The following is a 6,027-nucleotide window of genomic DNA, read 5'->3' on the forward strand; positions in this document are numbered from 1 at the left end:
GGAAAACAACAGAGCCTCCTTTAACCGTTTTGTTCTTTTTTCTTTATTCTTCTCAACGTTTTTGTCCAATTGTTGTTTTGTCCGCACTTTATTTACCATTCAGCTTCTGCCCTCAGTAAAGTGGACTAAAAATATATATATTAAGAAATTGAAAAAGTAAAAGCGGACAGAAGAAGAGATGAACCCATTTGGAAGTAGTCCATGCACACAAGAGGAGTGGTTCAGTCTACAGAAAAGTTGTCTGCTTTTTTACAACCAATAAAAAAAAAATTCTTTTGAATTTAATTTTTCCTCATATTTTGTGTTTATAATCGGGAGGAACCAAACTTACACTATCCACTCTATCTTTTGCTACAGAATTTCACTACAAATTGAAAAATACTCAAAAAAAAATCTTCTCAGCATTTTTGTTGTTTGTTCACTATATAAAAAAAAGTTTTAGCATTAATCTAGGTAAATAATATCTATTCAAATCATGTAAGTTTATCTTATATCTATTCACTTATTGATTAACTGTTTTTTTCTAGCTTCATTATAGTGATGTCTTCTAGAAGAAGAAATACAAACACTAGATCTCCACCTTCTACACAAATACGGGTACATTTCTATAAAGAAAATATTGTTTGATATTTTTTCAGAAAACTTAAAAGCTTGTTAGCTTATTTTAGGATAGATTAATGCTTTAAAATATTTTAAGTATAAATATTTACGAGTGAGAAGCATATTGTGAATATTTATGTATCGATAGTTTATAAGTTCAGAATTTTAAAATATTTTCAAATAATTGATTAATGGTTCAAAAAATATTTTCATAAATATAACTAATACGGATTAATAAATTTTCATTTTTTATTAATATGACATATCTAGCTTCAATATTAAAATTAAAAAAAATATGTATTTTTTTGAAATTTAAATGAGTAAATTATTGTGAATTTTCATCTTTAATTAGTTTACAATTTCATAAATGAAAATATTGATAACATAATATGAAATAATTGATGCATATCTTTAATAATATTTTAAGTTAATGTAGCTAAAATGAAAAACTTGAGTTAAAACTTTTCAAAATATGACATATCTAATATTAAAAAAACAACAATTAGAATATATATATGCAGAGAGCTGCACGTCGGTGGTCTCCAGACGACTTAACCTATGCGATGAAGCATTATGAATGAATCAATATAGGTTTAAAGATCCTGGCCAGCCGGTAGAGCATTTATAGTTTCTAAGTTCAATGAAATCTACGGTTAAAGTTTAGTATGGGACACAATGAAAAATAAAATTGATCAATGGAAGAAAGAGTTCAAGTTTTGGAAGCAACTACAAATTTATACTGGAATTTCAGTTGATAATATTACGGGAAAGATTATGGCAGAAGAAGGAACTCATGTGTGTGTTAAAGTAAAGCCTGAGCTATAAGCCATGTATTCGAACAGACACGACTATGCAAGCATCAACATAATGGCGATTTGTGATATGAATATGCTATTCATATACGTATGGAATGGAGCACCGGGTTCATGTCACGATACAACTGTCCTTTCACTTGCACAAAATGGAGATTCTGAATATCCATTTTTTTCCTACAGACAAGTATTATGAAGTTGACACTGGGTATCCTAATAAGCAATGATTTCTAGCTCCTTATAGGTCAACACGAAATAGATTTGTTAGATATCACATGTCACAATTCTATATTGGTCCCCCTCCGAGAAATAAGGAAGAATTGTTTAATAGGTCTCATGCATCTCTTTGATCTATCATTGAACGCACATTTGGAGTGTGGAAGAAGAAATGTAGAATTTTAACTGATTTTTCGAGATATGATATGAATATCCAAAAGAGAGTAATTATTCCAATAGTGGGTCTTCATAATTTTATTAGAGTTTCAAATTTTAGAGATGCAGATTTTGTGAAAGATTTTATAGGGACTCAAACTGAGGATTAAGACAATGCATCTTATGAGCTTGATTAAGCATAGAATGCAGATGGACAACACATATCGAATATTCGAGAAACTATCTTAACTATGTTATGGGAAAACCAGAGTATTTGATTTTATATTTGGGTTTGTAATGTAGCATATTTTCATCTTTTTACTATGTTGTATTAAGGAATTTTTTTTTTAAATATAATATTATTTAGAAAAAAAATATAGTCTAATTTGTCCGTCTTTTACCATTCATCTCATAAAACCGCCTTTTTGGTCCACTTAACTTCATATGCTTTGATCGTTGCGTCCATTTTGATGTTGTTTTGTCTGTTGTGTCTGCTGCGTCCGCTCCGTTTTAACTTTGTTACCATTCATACCTTTTGTCTTTTTATTCTTGGATTTAGCCAAAAGTCTTGATTGGTATTGGTTTTAGCCTTTAGGATGCCAAAAAAAAACTTCACCAACAACAACGGTCAAAGCATAGCAAACAGCGGACACAGCGGCCTAAACCAATTAGTCTGTTTTTTTTTTCAAATTTATGGTCCACTTTCATTTTCTTTCATTTTTTAGCTGTAGAAGCTATTTTTTCCACATCACAAAAAAATGATGCTTTATATAATAAAATATTTAATAAAATAATTATTTTAAAATATAAATAGAAATGCAAATCTACAGCCTACAACTAATATCTACTAATCAGTCTTTCATTTTTACAAACCACACCCAAAATCCTAAAGCCACGGCAAAAATTATTGGACATCTTCTTTAAATTGTGATTTAATGGTCAAAGTTGGAGTTAAGTTGTGATCTAGTTATAAAACTAATAACCATTGTCAAAATTTTCAATTACTTTGTTAGTTAATTCTACTAAAAATTAGGAGGAAGAAATAGATTATAGAAAAGAGGAGAAGACTGTACAAAAAGCTTTGGTCCCAAATCGGTCCCAAATCCCAATCTCTTAATACTTGTTACTTTCTACTGGATGACATACTTTAAAGTAACCAACTGGATGATATAGTAAACATACTTTCGCTATCGGAGATAACGAAACATCGCGAGAGAGAAGGAAGAAAAAAAAAAATAAGGCGCAAGTTTTTTTCCTTTTACTCAATAAATCTCTACCGATTCATAGACAGGCACGTGTCTATATAAATCAATTATTTCTAATATATTTTCTTAGCTTATTAACCATTTTTGTTTTTTTTTTCTTTATGTCTAATATATTTGTTTACAAACTCCCATTGGAGATGACCTAAGTTATTACACATGTTACTTTCTACTGGATGACATACTTTAAAGTAACCAATATTTTGAAAAACAAGTAATTTCTTTGTTTATATCAGATCAAAGGCAGAAAACAATATAAAGTTATAAACTACAACAACGTTATAGAAAAAAAATATAAATTGAACCGCAAGTATCCAACAACATTTTCAAAATTTTAAATGGTATACAACCACACGGACGTTGCAGCAGAACTGCAGAAGACCGAACAACACTTAAAGAGTTTTACCGATGATCAATGTTTTGAGGGAGAGAGAAGGCTTGGTCTAGCCTTTTTATTTTCAGTGATTAGAACGAGAGACTAATCTGTTCGTTGTTTTTATCAATAGACTCTTTAACAGCATCAACCACCAGTTGAGTCTTTCGGCTAATGCTAGGCCAAAACCCATCAGGCTTTGCACCATTGTTCTTGATTTCTCCTACCAATCGGGCAAACTCTCTTACCAAACACGCCTCTTGTGGAAGCTCTGTCTTAACCGTGTGCTCACTCGGAGGATTAACCCATGCAGTCACGGAGTCATTGAACCAAGACTTAGTACTCGTGGTAAACGATGACTCGGACTCCTGAAACGGTCAAACGGAATAACAAAGTCATGAACACGAAGTGTGCGGTTGGTTCCAATGGAGGTTATCTCCATCGTTAGGTTTGCCAAGAAGGAACCGTATATGGTTGCGGTTCGTCCATCTTCCCAGCTGAGAGATGCTCCACAAGAGAGAATCACTCCTGACTCATTTTGGACTGTACCGGGAAAAGCCGTGACAGTTTTGGGAAGCTCAAAGTTGTTGGCAAAAAGGGTTGCTCGGATTGCGTACCATCCAAGGTCCCCGAGTGCACCAAGCCCATCAAGATCCGGTTTCACACGGATATCGTTTTTCAGGAAATCTTCATCTCCAGCCAATGAGAAACAACTATGTACCTGCATCGTCCAACATATCAAGTAGGAGAAATAAGATTACCAAGAAACAGCGTTTCACACTATCAAAGTATCAATTATTTTACCAAAAACAAAATTATCAATTAAAGGTCCTAACTCATAAATAATATATAAGAAACCGAAAAATGCTTTTGCTTTAGAATGAAGTAAACAACTCACCTAAAGTATACGTGGTCAATGATTTATTACCAAAAGAAATATTGTACGTAAACTTGGTCTTTAAACCCATCACTATCTATTCTTCAAGGAACTAGAATTCACACTGACCTCACTACGTACTTATGTTTTTTTTTGTTTTTTTGGTTTAACAACTGGTCAACCGTGTATGTTGTTTACTAATAATCTCTGGAACCTTACAAAAATTTACACAAGACAGAACACTGAAATGGGAAGATCAGCTTCTATAAGAAATAAACACCTCTCTAAAATCAGATAATATATAAATATCAATCATTCAAAGAGAGTACACATGTTAATCACTAAATGTTAACTGAACTGATCAAATCTTGAGATTGGGAACATCTATAGAAGGATGTACTTACGGTTTTGAGCTGGCCGAAATGGTCTGAATCTGAGAGGAATTCCTTAAGCTTAGCGGTTCTAGGATGATGAGCCCACATGGTACCATCCATAATCTGGACACCATTGCCTTCGCAAGCAGCGAAAATCTTATCGAACTCAGCTACGTTCATCGCGACGGGCTTCTCCAGAAGAATGTGCTTCCCTTTCTCGGCAGCGTGTATAGCCCACTCAACGTGGAGGCTTGTGGGGAGAGGAATGTAGAGAGCATCAACCTCTGGATCTTCAAGAATAGATTCGTAGGAGCCATAGATCTTGGCTGATTGAGGGTAGTCATTTTCAGAGGCGAACATTTTGGCTTTCTCGAGGGAACGGCTGGCCACGGCTACGATAGTGGCTTGAGCGAGATGGATTGCACGAGAGTGTTGGGATACAATCCAAATCCCACATCTGAAGTTTGAAAAGATTACCTTTAATATACAAAGGATTAGGGCCAATCCACTAATTGCCAATTGGTTTTTAGTTGGAAACCATAATAAACCCAAAATTAACATATTATCATAGCCTAAGGTGCAAATTCTGGTGGACCTAATTCAAAAAATGGATACAGACATGCTTTTTGTTAAACCAAGTAGTGGGAGTTCAAGAAGGAGTTTATTATCGGTTCAAGTGGGATCGGTTCGAGATAGAGTTATTATCTGGAGGCGTGTTACTATCCCACATGGTCTTTGGTTTAAAGGGGAGATTGTTGGGATACAATCCAAATCCCACATATGAAAATTTGAAATCACTTTTAATATTTAAAGGGTTAGGACCAATCCACTAATTATAAATTGATTTTTAGTTGGAAGTCAAGATAAACCCAAATTTAAAAGAGAGACCTTTCTAGCGATTTTGGCGCATCTCATTACTCACATTCGGATTTACATACGGCTGGCCATATTGGTGTGCCTGTATCAGGCAACAGATGAGTGAGAGTGGCGAGAGCCAAGAAAGATAAACAGGTTTAGAAAGAAGACTAGTACTAAAGAAGACTACCTCGAGCCGAGGACCAAAAATTAAAAGTTCGTGCCTTTCGTGACAAACTAGGCCAAAAGAATATTTTTGATTATATTTGATTAGAAAAAAGAATAATGAAACGTTTTTCATAAAGAGTCAAACAACTAAATAATTTTTTTTTTATACTAATAATTTTAGAAAATGCAGTTAGGTTAGTATGTCAGATTGTTTATTTATTTATGGAAAAATAACTAGAATGACCCATTTATTAGAATTAATAACTAGAGAAGACTTATATCTTTTAAAAATAACTAGAATGTTTTTCGTTTTTTTAATCTCTATAATACTTTT

General features: G+C 33.3%; 1 pseudogene; it reads right to left on the minus strand.

The window, feature by feature from the left end:
- Positions 3,512-5,618, minus strand: LOC104738315 (annotated as a pseudogene).

This window comes from Camelina sativa, chromosome 13 (assembly GCF_000633955.1).
Source record: "Camelina sativa cultivar DH55 chromosome 13, Cs, whole genome shotgun sequence".
Taxonomy (NCBI): domain Eukaryota; kingdom Viridiplantae; phylum Streptophyta; class Magnoliopsida; order Brassicales; family Brassicaceae; genus Camelina; species Camelina sativa.